General features: G+C 43.4%; 1 protein-coding gene and 2 long non-coding RNA genes across 4 annotated transcripts in view; 1 reads left to right on the forward strand and 2 right to left on the reverse strand.

The window, feature by feature from the left end:
* The window catches only part of LOC310758318, a 166,206-nt gene that overhangs the window by 67,252 nt on the left and 77,992 nt on the right, over positions 1-20,962 (reverse strand). The window lies entirely within an intron of this gene.
* Positions 1-20,962, forward strand: part of CDC42EP3 (CDC42 effector protein 3) — a 61,257-nt gene that overhangs the window by 9,421 nt on the left and 30,874 nt on the right. The window contains exon 1 of one of the 2 annotated variants that reach the window (XM_083604369.1): positions 20,728-20,887. The exons of the other annotated variant lie outside the window; for it this stretch is intronic. The gene's annotated coding sequence lies outside the window, so the exon portion shown is untranslated. Of the gene's footprint in view, positions 1-20,727; positions 20,888-20,962 lie in introns of those variants that run through there. 2 annotated transcript variants of the gene reach the window in all.
* Positions 11,157-20,609, reverse strand: LOC310758310. The gene is made up of 3 exons (XR_014545699.1): positions 20,508-20,609; positions 18,190-18,346; positions 11,157-13,051 (listed from the first exon to the last, which is right to left on the reverse strand). It is a non-coding gene; the product is annotated as an uncharacterized lncRNA (long non-coding RNA).

Raw genomic sequence — 20,962 nt, forward strand, 5'->3', positions numbered from 1 at the left:
ATATTACTGGATGCCATGAATCACTGTTTACTGGACATTCTCATGAAATATGATACATTTCTGACTCATTTTTAATTCCCTCGCCAGTATAAGTCATAAAGTAATATGAAACTATAGGCTACAGGTACCCCAAATTGAGTTCAGGGAGGACTATTTTCTGTTTTTAGGGACAATAATGAATTCTCTATTTCACCTCCCTCCCTCATGCACGGGCCCCTGTGAGAATGCTATTTAGTTCTCTTCAGAAATTACCGTACCCTTCAAGTATTCAACTGAGTCTGGTGAAGGCGCAGAGTGGAAATCAAGTGGCTCTGTCCTACCTGACTTCTGCACATCAAGTGAAGGTTTGAAGGGGATCCTAAACACATTGAATCCTTCCTTTAAACCTTTGCTGAAGGCCAAGGGAAACAGCCAGTGGGCATCAACATGTTTGGGGAAGGGGTGGGGCCAATGGACACACTTCCCTTCTATGCAGTCACTGAACATGTGGAGGCTAATTTCTGAAAAGTCTTTTTTGTTGTCTTGCAGTATCATGGCACAATATTGTTAAGGGTTTGTGGGGGGCCATGTTTCCCTAAATTTCTGGGTGCCAGATCCTCCCCATAATTCCTGGATTTAGTAAAAGTTAGAATTAATCTAGGTTTGATTAAACGTTGCCAAACACAGAAACTCTCTGGATTTAATTATGCTAACAAGCTAAGCCAGCTTGGCAGAGCTAGCTGGATAGTTGTAGAGTTGGAAGGGACCCTGAGGATCTTCTGGTCCAACCCCCTGCAATGCAGAAATATGCAGCTGTCCCACAGGGGATCAAATGGCTGGCCTGTTACGTATTTAGTGGTCTGTGTTTGCCTGAGCTTGAGTCTGGACTAAGGATTCTGAGCTCCTGTGTTCTGATTTGATACATATTGTTCGATCACAGAACATTTCCAGATTTGGGCCTCTGCCATTGGCCCTTGAACTTTGAGTCGTGATTTGCAGTTTGGAAGTTTAGACAGCCAATCACATTGGGAGTGGGAGTGGCCCAGGCTTTCAGAAATGTATATAAGCAGTTGCATTGCCTCCGTTTCCCAGTTATGTAGTTCAATAAAGGTTCTTGCTGTTATCACTGTGTCTTGCCTCTTGGGAACCTACCTACACTTCATGGCCCACCAAGGAAACCATCAGAGGGCAAGACCGCCAGGCAAAGGGGAGCGGAGTGGGACCCGTTCTTTGCTGGGTGCTAGTGGGCAGAGGCAAAGGCTAAGATTAGGGTTCCAACTCTGAATGCCATAGGCAGGGAGGAAGTCCTTGGAGTTGGTTAGCAGCAAGAAGGAGGAGAGGCAGAACTCCATGAGAGCTGGGGATGACAGGATGGAACAAAGAGACACACAGTCTTTTGAGTTCAATGTTGTCCTTAAGGGGGAAGGGATTGCTCTGCAATCCCTCCATCTAGGTGCAGGTTGTGTATGTTGTTGTTGTTGTTTAGTCATCTAGTCATGTCCAACTCTTCGTGACCCCATGGACCAGAGCACGCCAGGCACTTCTGTCTTCCACTGCCTCCCGCAGTTTAGTCAAACTCATGCTGGTAGCTTCAAGAACACTGTCCAACTATCTCGTCCTCTGCCGTCCCCTTCTCCTTGTGCCCTCCATCTTTCCCAGCATTAGGGTCTTTTCTAGGGAGTCTTCTCTTCTCATGAGGTGGCCAAAGTATTGGAGTCTCAGCTTCAGGATCTGTCCTTCCAATGAGCACTCAGGGCTGATTTTCTTAAGAATGGACATGTTTGATCTTCTTGCAGTCCATGGGACTCTCAAGAGTCTCCTCCAGCACCATAATTCAAAAGCATCAATTCTTTGGCGATCAGCCTTCTTTATGGTCCAGCTCTCACTTCCGTACATCACTATTGGGAAAACCATAGCTTTAACTATACGGACCTTTGTTGGCAAGGTGATGTCTCTGCTTTTTAAGATGCTGTCTAGGTTTGTCATTATGTATATATATGTGTAAATAAAACCATATAGCATAAAGACACCACAGTTTCTGCTGTGCCCAATTTTTGAAGGAAACCCGAACCCTCAGTAAGCACTTGGAATGCCTAGAATCTCACATCACTCAGAGGTGGGTGGCATGTAACAATATTGTTGTGCTCTTCAAGCAGTGAGTACTTCTCTTGGAACAGTGCAAGGTTACAAGGGTGCAGGTCTTTTCCTTGTGGGAGAAGGTGGCAGGAGGCTTATAGGTGTTTTGTAATGTTTGCATGTACTTACTGATATACAGGTTGAGCATAGGTGGAGGCACAGTTTAAATATTCCAACAGCCCAAAGTAGCTTTGTTTTGTTTAATTCTGGTTTAGGATTATTGGATTAAATATTCTTAGCAACCATTTTTAATAAGTGAGAGGAAGTGTGGGATCATGGCTAAGTGTGTACACAGTGAGATGGGAAGCACCTCCTCTTAGCCATGAACTTGTTAGGTGGCTTTAGGCAAATCCAGTAGGATTCTCCCTTTCTCTGCTGTCACCAACATCCATTCCACCCAGCTGAAAGCAGGGACTGTCTTGTTTTTATCGAGCTTATGTAAGTCACCCTGAAAGCCTTTTCACCTAGGATAAAAATTCCTTAAATAAATGAATATATTGCTGCCTCCACTCCTGCCAGACCAGCAGTCTGGCAATCAGTTATTATTGTGTTTGTTTATTTATTACATTTGCATCTCATGTTTCTTCAGTCAAACTTAAAGTGGCATGCATGGGGTTACCAGACCGTCTCCTGTCCTGTCACTGACCAAGTTTTGTTCATCTTTACCTTCAGACCAGAGTCTTACCTGGCTTCCCTTATGAGGATGTTGTAAGAATTACCAAGGCAATGCATATAAAGAGCTTTGGGCATTTGAATTCTGCTGCATTGGTACTCATGATAATAATCACCATCACTGAACTCTTTCAACAGATGAGATTAATCATATGCAGAAAGCCATATAATTTGGTTGTGATGAGTACCTATCATGCTTTGTACATTTGCTTGTGAATTGTGTAGTTGTGCTCTTATCTTAGATGCATGAACATAGCCAGAGAGGACTAGCATCCATCAATAGGAGTCAACATGGATGGAGGAGGGAATTTTACCAGCTCCACTCAGCAGATTAGCAGTTTGTAGGTGATGAAAGCCAATTATCACATAGCGATTGATGCAAGAACTTTCACACATTCACATTATAAAGAAATAGCCATTATCATATAGATACTATAATGTGTGTAACTACTCTTAAGGGTTCATCTTTTTTAAAAGCTGATGCAAGAGCAGGTGGATTAAATTAAATAAACTAAATGCAATCTAATTAGCCACCAGATTCACAAAACAACACAAAAATTAGGATGCTCTCATTGGACATGAGATATTATGTGAACCCAAGCAGATTTGTTTACCCAGTCTAGACAGGACCACAAAGAAGTACTTCATTGACATAATACAATGGTAAGAAGTTTGGGTAGAATCACTGATGCCAAAAAGAAGAGGCATTAACAAAAAAGGAACAAAGAGAAATGGCACTAAGTGCTGCTGAACATCAAATGGACTGGGGCAGGGAAATAATGAATGAAGATTACAGAAAGGAACAGACAGCTGTACTGGGTGTGATAGTCTCAGCCCTTCAAAATGCAGCCAGCCCACTTTTTATATATGAGAAGCAAAGCTTTATTGAATCCTTAAGGTTGCCTGTCTTAGAATTAAGTATTAGAATTTCAGGTCCAGCAGATTAACATACCGACTGCAGCAAGATGGAAGTGAGTCAGTCTTCAAGTATTTCTGCACCTAAACAAACAGATTTTACTCAAGAAAGAAAAATATTTTTCACTTCCATTATAAATGGCAGGGATGTGGTGGCTGAGCTCTATCTACATCATAAGCCAGGAATCTGTCATTGGAATGGGACTAGGGTTACTATGCACACTTTTATCTTGGAGCTAGTCCCAGGGAGCTCAGTAGGACTCGCTTCCTAAACATGCATAGGATTGCTCTACATGAAGTGCAAACAGGGCATCCTTCACCAGCCTGGTGCTCTCCAGATGTTTTGGACTACAACTCCCACCAGGCCTGAGCAGCACATGCTGACTGGGGTTGATGGGAGTTGTAGTCCGAAATATATGGACAGCACCAGGTTGGTGACGGCTGAACTAGGGTGGAAAACATGGGACCAGATCCAAGTGGTATTTGAGGTCATACATATCAGGCAGGTGTCCATCACTTTTGTACAGACATAAGGTGCATCACATGTAGTCTGGAAAAACAATGAGTAAGGCTCATTGTACCCACATATATTTAAAAGAAACACAAATCCTGAAATATTCCAGGGACATCATAAACCCAAGAGTTCCACTGAACTCACCAATAATCCTTGGCTGTTACATTTATCCTGATGCAGTTACAGCAAACAGCATTTTCAAGAACTTCAGAACTCGAGATGCTCAGCCTTGCTGAGTCTAAACAAACAGCATTGATTAACATTCTCTTTCTCTCATCTGGGCTATTTTGCTTCAGAGACGTCACTGTTAAAGTTAATAGCTTAGCAGCAAACCACATTTAAGGGAATGCCTGGCATTAACAGTTCCAGGCCCCAAACGAGATGCTTTGTGGTCAATTAAGCAATGCATATTATATCATATAGAGGCATGACTAATACTTGAGGATTAGTGCAAATCCCTTTCACTCACGCGCTTCCTGCTAAAATATGTATTCCTGCCCTACCATACCACTAAGATGGGCATCAGCAAAGATAGGCAGCCTAGGCTGCAAACAACCCTCTGCATACTTACTGAGGAGCAAGTCCAATAGAACTCAGTGCGAGTTACTTCCAGGTAAGGGTTGGCCTTTTAGAGACATCAGATGGTTACAACGGAGATAAGCCTCTTAAGAACACTAGAGGAAAACCCTTTCCAGGCAATCAGCTTAGAGTACAATAAATGCACAGACACTACTCATTTATTGCATGGGATTAAGACATAATGATACTGAGCATTAGTATAGTACTGTTGAGTATTGAAAATGTTTCACATCCTACCTTAACAATCTTTTAAACGGGCCAGTAAGATAAGTCCATATTTTTATCTTCATATTGCATCTGGTCCAAATGCAGCATCCAGAATGGCGTTTAGTGTTTGCTTCTCAGAACATAACACACAGACTTGGTTTGTATTGGCTTCTGATTCAAATAAGGGCAAAATCCCAAGTGCTGCTGGCTATTACCGCTAAACCCCTAAATGGCTTGAGACCAGGTTATCTGAAGGGCCCCCTACTCCCACAGGAACCTGACCGTGCATTTCATTCAATACCTGTGGCTCCATCTTTGAAGGTGCATTTGGTGAGGACACCAAAGAGAACCTTCTTTGTAATGCAACAGATTACGGAACTTCTTCCTGATAGCTATTTGGTTGGCCCCCTCCCTCTTGAATTTGATGCCAGTTGTTGGGAATCACAGCTGGGGAGAGCACTGTTGTGCTCAGGGTCTGCTTGCAGGTTTTCCACTGGCATCTGGTTGGCCACTGTGAGAACAGACTGCTGGAGAGCATGGATGTTGAGCTGATGTAGCAGACTTTTCTGATGTTCTTAGCAGGGTTGCAAAGGCTTAAAAAAAAAAAAAAGAAACCTGCACCTTTAATATGTTTTAATCTCTTGTTGTGACAAAGTATCTTTAAACTGACCCAGCTTTATGCTTCATTCTAGCTGCTGTTTTAATTATTTAATTATTCCAGTTTTTACTTCATTGTTTTTATCGTATGTTTGTGTTGGGAGCTTTTTTGAGAATCAAAATGCAAGGTAGGCATTTTCTAAAATAATTAATTTTTCCTCCCAGGAGCACTGTGGTCACATGCACAGCATTCTTCAAAGCCAGAACTGGATTTGGTGTTTAGAAGGGTTCATTTTTTGAGCCTCTATTTTTAACATTGGTGAAGAGCCTTTCTTAACTTGGCATCACTATTTAGGCTCTCAGTGCATCCGCACCTGGGGTTCTGCTTTAGGATAGACAGAGAATGTGTGTGTGTGTGTGTGTGTGTGTGTGTGTGCCCGTGTCCACTCTTGGACACAGTACTCAGACACTCTGTTTGAGGAAACCTGAAAGTCTTATTCAAGAAATCAGTACAGTCTCAGCATTACCTCAGAGTACAGGATTAATCTATGACAGAGAAGGTACCTGGCTAAGAAGTAGCTGAGATGTTGTCCCAGCACCTGACACACCTCTCCCACTCCACCTTTAAAGAACAGGGTGGGGCCATTCACCTACATGGTTCTTATCCCCATTGAGAACACTGTGCTCCCAAGTGTGTACTCCTATGGGAATATGCATGGCTGAGTCTGTCTGCATTGGTGCAGGCAGTGGCACCTCCTTGGCAAGAGGACCTGAGTCCAACCCTTGGCCTCTCCTTCTGTCTCTAATTCAGCTGGCCCTGCCAGCTCACCAGCTTCCTCCCTGGCTACCCAGGAAACTTTGCTCTCAGAAGTTTGAGTGGAGACTGACTCAGGTGGCTCCTCCTCCCTCTTCTGTGCTGTCCAGCAACAGTGAGGTGGAACTCTCTCCCAAGTCACCACTTGAACTTTCCTGCTTCCAGCCTCTGCCTTCTCCTCCTCTTCCTCCTCTGACAGTTCCTACTATTCCCCCCCATCCCAGTTGATGCCACAGGAACCAAGACAGACAGATAGATATGGGGGTTAACTTGTGTTTTTATATTGTATTTTTATGTTTTGAACTGCCCTGAGATAATGGATGAAGGGCGGTATACAAATTTAATATAAGCAAATAAACAAACAAAAATGTGCAAATGGGTAACTGAGATATTGTAAATGGGTCATTGGCAACAGGTTTCTTGTTGGATTTTCACTGGAAAGGGTAAAGCAGGATTAAATCAGGGAAATAATGCCGGCTGGCATTTTCATGCAGATGGTGCAAAAAAATTGCATGCATGAGGAACACTGATCCCACCAGAACACCCATCTAGACATACTGTACTTTTCCGTGTATAAGATTATGGTTTTTTACTCCAAAATAATGTTTAAAATATGGGCTCGTCTTATACACGGATAGTATCTCCCCCCATTTTCTGAAATCGGAGTCCCCAAAAATAGGGGATGTCTTACACATGGAGGCATCTCAGAAACTGAGTGTGCATGTTAGGGTACCAATTGGACAGTGCCTGTATGAACTCAAAAATGAATGTCTCCCCATCCACTATATGGCTATGGAATACTGCACTAGTACAGTGGTACCTCAGGTTAAGTATTTAATTTGTTCCGGAGGTCTGTTCTTCACCTGAAACTGTTCTTAACCTGAAGCACCACTTTAGTTAATTGGGCCTCCTGCCGCCACTGCGCCGCCAGAGCACGATTTCTGTTCTCATCCTGAAGCAAAGTTCTTAACCTGAAGCACGATTTCTGGGTTAGTGGAGTGTGTAACTTGAAGCGTATGTAACCAGAAGCATATGTAACCCGAGGTACCACTGTACCTCAGACTGGGAACTGCAGTGTGTGTTGTTTCAAAAATATCCACGCTGAGGTTGGTTTGTTTTTTAATAGCACACAAAACTACTCAAGTTCAGTTGAGCTTTGGAGCTGCCTCTCTAGAACCAGATTTGTTGTTGGCGATACGAAGTGACTGAAATGACCTGCTTGCACTCCATCCATCAAACACCTGGACAGGGAGCTTTCCACACAGTGATCAAAGCATGGTTTGCTGTGTTGATATATTGGCGAACCTATATGGGGCTGAGCACTGGGGAGTGATAGACAAAGAAGGTTTGCTGACTCCAAAGAGGCACATCTGTTTCAGGCTGACTTTCCAGATGAAGGCCGTCAATAATCAGAGCATACACAATCAGAACTGAAAAGGTTCAGATGATTTGTGCTCTTTGCTCAGTGTCTCTGCCACATGCAGTACTGCCTCGTTTGGCAGGAGCCGCCTCTATAAATAAACATACACACACCTTTCTATAAATGGCACACCCTTCTAATTTGCAAATGACCTGAAGGCTTCCTGCCAGCCCAGTCTCTTAAACAAAGCACAGACACCTTTATAGTGCCATATGCCATGGTTTGTGACACTGTGGTCTGTCAGAAATCAGAGCATTGCATCCTAGGGAAAGATAACAAAGACCAAGTTGGGGGGGGGGGACAGAGATGTGCAAGCAAAAAGACATGTGTGATGAGGAAAAGAACAGAGCTGCCAACTTTTTAACTAGCCATGGTAGCATTTAGATTTGCATATATCTTGGTATTTTCTTGCATTCTGAATTGCCCTTTACAGTAGCAGCCAACTGGTTAAAAAGTTCACTGCATTTTCTGCCCCCCCCCCACAAAAGAATTTGCAGAACTTCAAAGCACCAAAAGCCCTGATATCATTTGTAATGTCAGGTGACTGACCACTGGGCAGCCCCGCCCACCCGTCAAATTTGGGCTGTGAGGCAGATCCTGATAAGGTAAATTGAGGGAAAATGCAGACCCAGAGCTCCATTCAGTGCCCCTGCTGGGCTGCTTGCCAATAGAGTGGGGCCCACAGTTCCAGTGGATTGCTTTACCAAGGCCTCAAAATGTATCCCTGGGCTTGATATAAAGGAGTATTTGCAGGCTGAAAAAATGAGGGAGCAGCAAGGAAGCTTAATCCCCTTCATGAGTTATTTTCCTATTTCCAGTTGCCTCTAAGCTGCTTTCTTCTCCATGGGTTTCCAGATATTTATTTATAAGGGTACATTCACAGATTTAATCCAGTCAAGGTGATGCAGGGGGAGAAATTGAGGACAAATTGGGATGGAAAATCAGCCAGTGGGACACCAACATACCCTCCAACATGCTAAGTCCCAAAACTGGGATGTGTGTCTTCCCGTCCATGTTCCTGCGTAAATCATGTGACCAGCTAGAGATCATGGAGCCCTAATTATGAGCTTTTTTCAGGGCTGTGCTCTCACAGCACCCCAAAATGTGTGTTTTGGGGCGTTGCGTGAGATCGTCGCCCTCCAACAAGAGCTTTCTTCAAGGCAATATCTTGGCGTGAAATCATGGCATCCCAAATGGCTGCCGTGCTCTTGCAGGAAAAAGCAGGATGTCCTAGTTTTTCCGGGACACTTTTGGGATATGCACCAATGTCATTCCTCCATTCAAAGAAAGACACAAAAACACCTGTTGTGGCTTTGTTGCATTGATTTGCATGCAATGTGTAGTTTGTCCTTGATCCTCAGACAACAGGCTGCTACTACATTTTTATGCTGTTAACTGCCCTGTGATCTTTGAACTAAGGGTGGTATAGAAATTTAATATGTAAATTAAATTAATAAATACCACTGACAAAGTTCCAGCACTTAAGGCCCATCCATAGGGGCCTTCCATTGGGGATTATTCAGTTATTTTATAAAGTCTATTAATGCTGTGGTTACATGGTTATGAAGGCCATGAAATGATTTGCCAGTTGGAATTAGGCAGCAATTTGTATGAGAAACTGGCAGTGGTGTGAAGGCAGCCATGGTTGATGGTTCCCTATGGGTACCAACGAGCTAGGGAAATTCAAGCATCTTTCAAGGCCATCTCTCAGTCAACCCTTGAGTGTGAGGTAAGTTTCATATTCTTATTAATTTCATCAGAATATGATTGGTACTGGCTATCAGAGTGTTAGGCAACCAATCACGGGCCTTACCTCCTAGCAGAAATGGTGGGAAAATTGACAACTTTTCACCTTCTGTAAGGATAACAAACATTTGCTCTTGCCTGGATTCCCTGAGACAGTCCAGATGGAATTGTAGATGATGGAGGTCGTGTCCCTATGGAGGGTACCTCCTGCTTCATACAGTAAACTTTGGAATCTACCCATTAATATGCCTTAATTTAAAATAAATAAGCAGATAGCCAAATTTGATTCACACAGGCTCTGTGTTTGTGCAGCGTTTACAGCGTCAGGCTTCAGACAGCAGAAACTTCAGCTCTGGCCTTGGCTCAGCCTCCGCTCATATGAGGAATGTGAGACCTGATTGTGAAATCTGAGCTCAGCACTGAGAACCGCATTAGGTACCTTTCCTGTATCCTCTGTGAACACCCTTTTATATATATAACAAACAAAGCACATGTAAAACGATTCTTCACCGGCCCACATCCACACCCAGCTGACTACAGCATTTCCTAATTAGGTTATACTCAATCTTTATAATGGCCTGTTAGTAATAGATGTGGTACTAGAGGGTAATGATAATCTCCGTTGATATTATTCACTTCCCAGGAATGTAGGGCAGAAGCTGCTCTGCTGGCTTCAACGGAGAACAATGGGAGAGAAGCGAACCAATAAAGCAGCTATGTCATCTTCTCTGGGCTGTGCAAATCCATGTTTGCTCTGTGATGTCTGACAAGCCGGAGGAGGATGATAAAAATAATAACAATAATAGTTTGTAAAACCACCCTTTGCTGTGATGCCGCAAGAATTTGGGAAGCTCTTAAAAAAGTTCACCGACTCAGGCAATGAAGATCTGGAATTGCCTGCTGTATTAAGAGAGTTGGAAGTCATGAATGGCTTCCTCTTACGTTTTTACAAAGAAAGCAAAAATGAGCTAATATAAATAATTGTGGGCTAAACCCCAAGAATATTTTTATTCCAAATTAAAGACAGCAAAGAGCCCCATTATTCATTCCAGATACCGAGTGCTTTCAATTTACCCATGAAATCAGTTGATACTGAAAGTTCCTCTCAACACCTTGTAGAACTGGGCCCCCAGCATATTAAAGATGAGTGCATTTTTAAAAATTGTGCTTTCAAAACTTAACCAAAGAAAAGAGTCTGTTTACTGTTTGTAAAGTTCCCCTCTTATAAGAGGAACTTGTAATATAAGAGGGGCTTGTAATGGCATTCCTAGTCCTAGCTTGTGTCTCAGTAAAAGGATCTGTTCCATTATGCAGAATTGGGGAAGGAATCAACAACCTTGCGTCAAACATTTCTTGAAGATATACAAAAACAGTACATCTTATGCAGGGCCGAATTAAGACTTAAGAGGCCCTAAGCACTTAAAAGATTTTGTCGCCCCTATATATCATATCTAAACACTAATAAAACATTAACATTATTAATAAAACATTAATAAAATTCTATTTTTTGAAATGAAACAAAACCTTGGCACAGTAAAATGGAAAATGATGTTTGTTTTTGCATACTTCCACTATATTAATATCTGAAACATTTCCTCCTACTTTTTCTAATTGCAAAGTGCTTGATCAGATCCTCAAAACTAACCTTCTGTAGTTTCTGTGGTGCCCCACTTCCCTTGAAGCCCAAAGCACGTGCTTGTTTTGCTTAACGGTTAATCTAGCCCTGGTCTTATGACTTAGGCGGTCAGTCATTTTTGTGGAAGTGAGTATCAACTTGGAATGCTAGTTATAGGCAGAATCAAGCTGGGAATGTAGCATGATAGGCAAAGCACACCATGGCTCCATTGAATAATAATCAGATGCAGCGCATAGTTAAACAATGGCGCTTGCTCTCCCAGGAGACAGTAATAGCCACTAACTTGGTTGACTTTAAAAGATTAGACAAATTCATGGAGGATAGGTCTACCAGTGCCTACTAGCCTGATGGCTATGCTCTGTCTCCCTGGTGGGAGGCAGTATATGTCTGAATACCAGTTGCTAGAAACTGCAGGAATGGGGACTGGTCATGTGCTTGGGTCCTGCTTGCAGGCTTGCCACAGGCTGGCTCCTATGAGATCATGATGCTGGACTAGATGGGTCATGGACCTGATCCAGCAGGCTCTTCTTATGTTCTTAATACTGCTGGCAAGAAGGGTAAAGAGAGACTATCTACTCCACAACACTGCTGATTAATCCACACCATTCAGAATCTACACTGTGCATTATGTGTAGGAAGCAAGATGTTAAAGGTGCCTCTAGGACAAAAATGTAGCAATACACATGCAGATATCATAGGTTACAGAGAAAGCCGAGGTAACCCACACCCTAAAATGAGGACCGCCCAATCCACCCTGGCAAAACAGTATTCCCAATTCCAAATACGGTAATTGGATCTGCATGTAAAAGTAAAACAAATCTATTCAATTTCCCAAGAAAACTACTATTTGGGTTTGACCCACATCCTAGGGCTCATCCCACACTTTTGTCCCACATTTTTTAGGCACAGGTCCACACTTTCCCAGTCGGTGTCCAAGTGCTTTTTTATTTTTTGGGTCCCATCACTTTCCTGGTGAAAACCCACTCTCTACTGCTGAATCAAAGCAAATGGCAATTCAGGTTTTTCATGGATTGCCATTTGCTCTGATTCAACAGTAGAGAGTGGGTTTTCACCAAAAAAGCGCCAGGGCAAAGACAAAAGCTGTTGGAAATGGCCTGCAAAGCCCAGACCTGTGCCTAGAAATGCAGAGCAAAGATAAGTGTGGATGAGCCCCCATAAACAGCCCAGTGTGCTTTGGCTTCCCCAGTACATATATTTGCAGGAAAACACAACTGACCATTGCTTTCACAGGAAGACAGTGTACACATTTTTCTTTCATTGACATAGTCTCCAAACAGAAAAAAAATAAAATCTTGACCTGGAATTGCTTAGTGATAAATGTCACTACAAGTTAATTCCTCATTTTGGACCAAAACAATTTGGAGTTTGGTAGTTGTGCATAGAAGAGATTCTGGAAGCAGAGTGATTGTAAAAGCAGCGGGAGAAACAGCCTAGGTCTCTGAATGCAGTTGATTCTTAGGGCATTCACATTCTCTGGAAATCATGATTACATTCCAGAAGGGAACTGCACGTATAGAGCCAAGGATCACTTCTGCAACAGAACCATTTACTTTGAACAATGTTTACTTGAAGCTACTCCTCCAAACCATCCCACACCTATTTGCCCTGCAATGGAAAGCTGTTCAGGAAGCAGCATGTCAACTTGCACTATTATTTGCAAAGGGGCAATATAACACCGCAGCTGGGTAAAGTCCAAGAATTTAATGTGCCAGAATGTTTGTACAGTAACATATTTTTCATTTAAGTTGCTTTGAATGTGAAAAGAAAAGCCAGTTTCCTTTTGGGCAAGCTACAAATTTCCTCCTTCTTCCATCTCTGTGGAAACAAAAAGGAAGATAATATCACTGAAATCTAAAGTCTCAGGAGATCAATGGCAATATAATGAGATTCTAAAACTGGGTTTATAGTCTGCCAAGAAAATTTTCAAGCTGTGCTCTAGGTATTCAGTTTAATATCCCTCTGTGAGAGTTCCCCACTCCCATAATCAGAACTAACCACATTTATTTGGACTCACATTTAATAATTTCAAAAATTAAAAGAATGTAGATGAAATCCAGATTAGAATTTTCTCATTTTGAAAAGCAGTGGAACATACTTCCCACTCAGATAAATGATAACAACTTTTACGTAAAATCTACGTACGCCAGTGTTCAACACTGCTTGGTCAACAATTAGTAACATTTCCCCCCCAGTTAGCTTCTAAGCCATATCCCAATGCAATTTCCTTTAGGAAACTCAGGTGTTCTCATGCTCAGGGTTGCTATAACTGAGGATGATAAAGAATTTTTCACCAGGTCAAATCTGGATGGAACCCTGGTGAATTTTTGTCTTCCCCCTACAGTGCCCAGTTTGACTTGTTTCACAAGCAGACCTTAGATTTCCAGGTGCCAGATAAAAAATTTATGAGTCAATATCACTCTTGGTCTTGAGTCATGTGCAAGTTATCTGATCACTAAACTGCTTTGCTCTTGCTCTTTGCTTGCTTGGTCTGGGCTTTGTAGAGTAGACTGAATGATGGGCAGATGACCCAAAGAAGGCAGAACCAGATACCAAAAGAGAGGTGAACCTCAAATGTGCTATGAAACCTTTTACTAGAGAAGAACTTTGCTAGGCCTGATGACAAATTATGACCGCAATGTGTAACTCTTTATTAGAGGCAGTAGTCATTTCCTATCTCCTGCAATGGGCTGTTTCACAGCATGTTTTCAGATTCATCTCTCTTTTTGTGGGATCTGGCTAGATCACCCAACCTTTTGGCAGAAATTTAGAGCAGAGAGTTTTTGAGGATCTGCCAAGACCAAACAATCAACTCCATCTTATGAGAATGATGCCTACAACCCCTTTTATCAGATGTGGCCCCAGTAATCACTGCTTTGTTACCTTATAAGGCTGGGCAACTGCAATATGCTTTACAGGGCATGCACTCTACAATGCAAATTTAAACTGGCTACAAAACCTATTTAATTTTCACGGAACTTTAAGAACGCCAATTCTCTTATGGTGCTGCAAGAGTGGTAATTAGAAGCACTGATGAGCTGAAGACCATCATTATTCTTAACGTAATGAGGAGCATTTTTCAAGTACTGTAATATACAGAAATGGCTTTTTAAAATAAATGGTAGTAGGTTTTATTGGAACCACAAACATTTCAAAGTGTGTGTCTCAAGTTTCCATGCATTATATCTCCACAGTAATGTCTGCTCTGGAAGTTGCACAGCAAAGTTGGCAAGCGTATAGTCTGAAGCTTGCATATTTCCCCTGTTAAAGTACATAAACTAGAAGTGTGAGGCACTCATGCATCTGCTTGCTGGTATTTCTGGTAAAGCACAGTGTGTCAATAAAATTATTTGCATACAACATAAGTTCTCTGATTTCCCTAGCTGAAAACGAAGGAATTTGTATTATAGAGATGAATTGTTCTTTGATTATTTGCAAGCTCAAGGTGGTACCAAGTACAGCATACTGTCTTTAGAGAAGGGAAAGTACGGTACCTGAAAAAAGATAACATTCATGCCTCTTTATCTGCAATACCATACTTTTACCCTCCGGGCACAATTTAAGGTTCTTTTCCTTTAACCTCTAACATCATTACTGACTGAGACTCAACATTCACTAACTGACTCCTCCCTTACATCATATCAATATGAATTCAGGAACCTATTTCCTTAAAGTTTTATCAGCTGTGCAGCAGCTGAAAACAACTAGATCATGTAGAGAGGAATTCTTGGTGGCTGCTCCAGGAAGATCAAAGCCCAATATGTCTTTTGGGGGCGTTGTTAATCTTTCCTTTTTAGAAGGAAAGATTTTTACAGGCTGTGGTTAAGCTGTTAGATGGCTGGGCATTTTGGCACCTAATACGTATTACATGTTTGAACTGAATTTAGAAGACCATAATTTATTTTGCAGTGTATTTCATATTAACGGGACATGTTATGTTGTTGTTTTTTATAACCTGTATTTTTTGGGTTGGATATATATTGATACATATACAGTGGTATCTCGGGTTAAGTACTTAATTCGTTCCGGAGGTCTGTTCTTAACCTGAAACTGTTCTTAACTTGAAGCACCACTTTAGCTAATGGGGCCTCCTGCTGCCGCTGCGCCTCTGGAGTACGATTTCTGTTCTCATCCTGAAGCAAAGTTCTTAACCTGAAGCACTATTTCTGGGTTAGCAGAGTCTGTAGCCTGAAGCGTATGTAACCTGAACCGTATGTAACCTGAGGTACCACTGTATATAAATAAAGATTAAGGGGAGGTAAAGTTTTGTGTACATGTGTATGTTTAGGGAAGGGCCATAGCTCTGTGATATAACATCTGCTTTGAATGCAGAAGGTCCCAGATTCAATGCCTAACATCTCCAAGTAGTGCTGGGAAAGAGTCTTTCATAGAATTGTAGAGTTGGAAGGGACCCCAAGGGTCATCTAGTCCAACCCCTGCAATGCAGGAATCTCAGCTAAAGCATCCATGACAGATGGCCATCCAACCTCTGCTTAAAAGCCTCCAAAGAAGGGGAGTCCACAACTTCCCAAGGGAGACCATTCCACTGACAAACAGGTCTTACTGTCAGAACGTTTTTCCATATGTTTAGTTGGAATCTCCTTTATTGTAACTTGAAGCCATTGGTTCGAGTCTACCCTCCAGAGCAAGAGAAAACAAGCTTGCTCCATCTTCAATGTGACAGCCGTTGAGATATTTGAAGATGGCTCTCATATCTCCCCAGAAACCCTGGAGAGCCACTGCCAGTCAGTGTAGACAATGCTAAGTTAGATCAACCAATTTGGAATAAGACAGCTTCCTATTTAAAAGCTGTTTTTATGTCTGTAAGGTATATACGCGCATGGGTGCTTGTGCTTAGGGTTTGCACTTGGCATACATACATTATGTGAAAATATTTATCAAAAATGAGTTGGTCTAAGTAAGGTCTGTAACATATTTCATATTTGCAATCCATTTACATTTGATACTAGGCTATCATCAGTGCCAAATGTAACATATTTTGAAAAACGAGCCTTTAATAAAACTGTCAAAAGTGTACTGTTAAATCCAAGTGACTGCCAACAGAAACTTCTGAAAGGATGTCATTGGAAGGAAAGAAACAATGCTGGGTTTAGAAGTATCCGTGGTACTTGTAAAAGTTTCTAACATTATTTATGGATTTCCTATCCACTGACCAGCTAGATTGCCAACAACTGTTCTTGTTGTTCTTTAATGTTCAGTTAAAACCATTGTTACTCCTCTTAAATTGACAGGCCATTTCCTTTGTTTGGCATTTGAAGGGGGGGAGGGGGATGCTTGGACATATATCTGAAATATATCCATAGAGACAAGAATGTTTATAGAATCGCATGTGTCAAAACCTTGATTCAGCATTAACTACATTACTCTTGTGAATGCCTTTTCATAAAGCATGCCTCCAATAAACACAGAGAATGCGTTTTAAAATTCCCCATCAGTACTGTTTCCCTGCCATATCTTTTGTTGAGCTGCGTTTGCCCATAATACAAGCCAAAAACACACTAGAAAGCAGCAGTTAGACCAGGGGTAGGCAACCTAAGGCCCGTGGGCCGGATGCGGCCCAATCGCCTTCTCAATCCGGCCCGTGGACGGTCTGGGAATTAGCATGGTTTTTACATGAGTTGAATGTGTCCTTTTATTTAAAATGCATCTCTGGGTTTTTGTGGGCCCTGCCTGGTGTTTTTACATGTGTAGAATGTGTGCTTTTATTTAAAATGCATCTCTAGGTTATTTGTGGGGCATAGGAATTTCTTCACTCCCCCCCCCCAAAAAAAAATATAGTCCGGCGCACCACATGGTCTGAGGGACGGTGGACCGGCCCACGGCTGAAAAAGGTTGCTGACCCCTGAGTTAGACCTTTGTTAAAGAGACCTATTTGAGAGAACCATTGTCATTTCTAAACTGCTGTTCCTGAGCAAGATTCTTGAGCCCATTGCATGAAAATCATGTAAGGGCACAATCAGGGCCAGCTGCAGGTTTGAGAAGGCTCTTGGTGGGCCCTGGAAGCCTTACCTGGAGATAGCAGGTGGGTAGCATGGCAAAACAATACCAGGTTCCTGGGTCTAAACACCATTTTGATTTCCTATAATGCCCCCCCCCCCAGTAGTGTCCTTGTGGGGCACTGTGGGAAATTAAAATGGTGGTTTGACTTAGCTGTCCAGCTCCACTGAGAGTTCCAGGCACAGAAAACAATTTTAAGAGGACTCAGGGCAATAACAGGCCCTGCCAGCTGCCCAAGAAGGCTGGATGCTGATTTTGGCTCTGGGTTGCGTGGGTGGCCAGCGCCCAGGACAAGGCAAGTAACCTTGGCACTGCCCACCAATAGTTGGAATGAAAGGGCAACAGCTTGGCGACCTACTCATGTGGCAGCCCCCGTGAGTGGAGAGCACGGCAGAGAGCAGGACAGAGAATTGGCCGGGCTTTCTAAAGCCCTACAGAGGGTGTCCTAGCAACTGGCCATCAAATCCGCTCCTTAGTCCGCCCACATAAACAATGGGAGATTTTCTCTGCGAGGAGGAGGGAACACTATTTTTATTTATTATTACTTCTTTCTTTCTTTCTTTCTTTGAAAATATGCTCCTCTAAGAATTTTGCACACAGGGCAACCACCCTGTGGCCCTGGCCATGCTACGCCACTGGCTCTGGGTATGAAATCTGAAGAAGGAAGGAAGGAAAGAAGGAAGGTAAAAGGTAAAGGGACCCCTGACCATTACGTCTAGTTGCAGATGACTCTGGGGTTGCAGCGCTCATCTCACTTTATTGGCCGAGGGAGCCGGCGTACAGCTTCCGGGTCATGTGGCCAGCATGACTAAGCTGCTTCTGGCAAACCAGAGCAGCGCACGGAAACACCATTTACCTTCCCACTGGAGCAGTACCTATTTATCTATTTATCAAACTGCTAGGTTGGCAAGAGCTGGGACTGAACAATGGGAGCTCACCGCGTCGCAGGGATTCTAAGCACCGCCCTTCTGATCGGCAAGCCCTAGGCTCTGTGGGTTTAACAGAGCAAATAACACTGAAGGGCAGCACAAGTCTTTTTGAGGATTTGCCATGAGTTCACTGAGTGGACAGCCGGAGCTTTCTCAAGTGCTTGATCTGTATATAGAGGCAGCAAAGAGACAAAAAACAAAACCCCATTCGCACTTAAAATATAAGCATTTCTCGCCGCCCCCTTATATTGGAGATTGTGTGGGTGGAAATTGTAATTCGTGAAGTAGCCTTTTCCTTTCTTTTTTTGCAACATCTGGTAATAGCACCCAGTAAAAGCAAAGTTGATAAATAAATAATGATGGCTGGGGTCATGCCATTATTTATTTATTCATTTTTGGTTATTTTTATACTGTCGGTTCAAAGGCTCAAGGTGCTTCACACACACAAATACAAATGGAGAAACAGGGCGGTAGCAAGATGCTTAAACGTAAGTCTCCAGTATGACTGTGATTCCTGTTTGATTGTCAGGAGTCAGCTAGAAGGAATCCTTAAATTGTCGTGGGATAATGTGTCAGGACAAGCAGGTTTACTAAACTTTCCCTCCCTCTAATCCATTTTAATTTGCAATTTGCATCACTGCAGAAGAAGAGACTTCTGCCGAACAGGAAGCAGTATGTCCGTTTCCCCAGCCACTCTGGGCGGCTTACAGCACATGAAAAATGTAAAACATCAGACATTAACCTCACATCTCTTGGTCATTTTAAGAGGGCACCAATAAAAAAATCTCATGCTTCTTGTGTGAAGCAGTAAGCACAATTATATGTCACCCATCAAGCAATTTCACATACTATACTTCATTACATATCACCTGTTGGTATGTAGACCCCTCAACATCTTAAGGGATTGCCTTGCCCCATTTATATTTGCCCTTTTAATAGTATGACTGGATAAGCACTTTATAGGAATGTTGTCTATTGTACTTTGCTCTCATTGTTACCTGGTTTTTAACTGATTTTAGATGTATTTTGTGGTACTGCAAGACACTTCGAAACATTTTGGTAAAAAGTGATTAATAAATACAGTAAATACAGTGGTACCTCGGGTTAAGTACTTAATTTGTGCCGGAGGTCCGTACTTAACCTGAAGCTGTTCTTAACCTGAAGCACCACTTTAGCTAATGGGGCCTCCTGCTGCTGTTGTGCCGCCGGAGCACAATTTCTGTTCTCACCCTGAAGCAAAGTTCTTAACCTGAAGCACTATTTCTGGGTTAACGGAGTCTGTAACCTGAAGCGTATGTAACCTGAAGCATATGTAACCTGAGGTACCAATGTAATAGCAATAATACCTGCTTGATCTTTACATTCAGCTCAGAGTAGCACTATTAAAAGGGTGCCACATACGTTTGCCTTGTGAACAAGACAGAGGGCATTTATTGTGTCTATGTCTAAGTTGTGGCTGACTACCGTTAAGGAAGTGGCACTGGAACGTTGTTCAGACGCCTGCTTAGGACGCTTCAGTTTGTACAGAGCTTTTCTGTGCTATAGCACAACTATTGTTCATTGTATATTAATGTCAAGATGCTAAATATTTTTTGCTGTTTTATGAGTGTACTGTATTACATTGTTCTAGACACTTCGCTTATTGTGTGGCATATAAGCCTAGGAGCAAGGTATGAGGAACCTTTGTCCCCCACATGTTGCTGAACTCTCTCATTCCTGGTCATGGGGTTATGAAACCTAAGATATCCACTGATTCAGATCTTATCAGATGTGCAGAAAATCCAGAAGACAGATTTCACTTAACCTGTGCAACATGTAGGCCCTACAAGATGGGTGACCAACTGTCATGGAAGCTTTAGTTGAGGTTCCAGCATTGCAAGGGATTTTACTAGATGACCCTCGGGGGTCTCCTTCCAACCCTGCAATTCTATGATTCTGATACCCTTCTTAGCAAGGGCACAGCTACTCACTCCTAGAGGTAGGTGGCAGGTTTTGCCCTCACTGTCGCATTGCCCAAAAGTGCATGGATTTACCATTCTCCAGGAACGAATGACGTCGCTAGCCCACAGTTGCGTGGCCAATGACACCGTCCCATTTGCCCACGGACGCATTGGCGCGCTGCGCCCCTTGTCCGCTGCCCAGGTAGCCCCTGACACACACGCAGGACCTCCCGTCGCCCCTCAGAGGCGGCTGCTGCTTTGTGGGTGAGGAGAGCCCTGAAAAGAGGCTCAACCTGCTCAGGCAAGCCTCTGAGCGGGAAGTCTTCCTGGTCCCTTCGGGCTGGCGGTGCCAAAGCTGCTGCTGACGGGGCTGGAAGAGCCACTCACCGTCGCCCGCTTGCTGCTGGCTGTCTTCCTTTCGTCCTCGCCTGGCTGGCGTCGTGCTGGAAGAGGCAGCATTTTCCCGTCAGGGGGCGACGTGAGGAGGAGGAGGAGGAGGCAGCAGCACGGAGGGGCGGGTGCTATGGGTGACAGGCGGTCACAGGTGCCGCGGCCGCCTCTTGAGTCGGATGAGAGGCGCCTCCGCGCCCCAACCAGCTGCCGCCGCTGCTCCCCACCCTCCACCCTGCGCGCTGCTGCTGCTGCTGCTGCTTCAGCCGTCAGCCAAGGGCAGCTCTTCCGAGGCGGCGCGTGCAGCGACAGCAGCACGAGCCGAGCAGCTGCGCGCGAGGGAGCCGGGGAGAGAGACTCGCGCCTGGCAGAAACCAGTAAGTTGCTGCTCCTGCGAGCCGCTGTTTGCAACACGAGCAAGGGAACGGCTGGCTCTGTCGCTGCAGCCGCGG

Source organism: Podarcis filfolensis (assembly GCF_964270895.1).
Source record: "Podarcis filfolensis genome assembly, chromosome: 3".
Taxonomy (NCBI): domain Eukaryota; kingdom Metazoa; phylum Chordata; class Lepidosauria; order Squamata; family Lacertidae; genus Podarcis; species Podarcis filfolensis.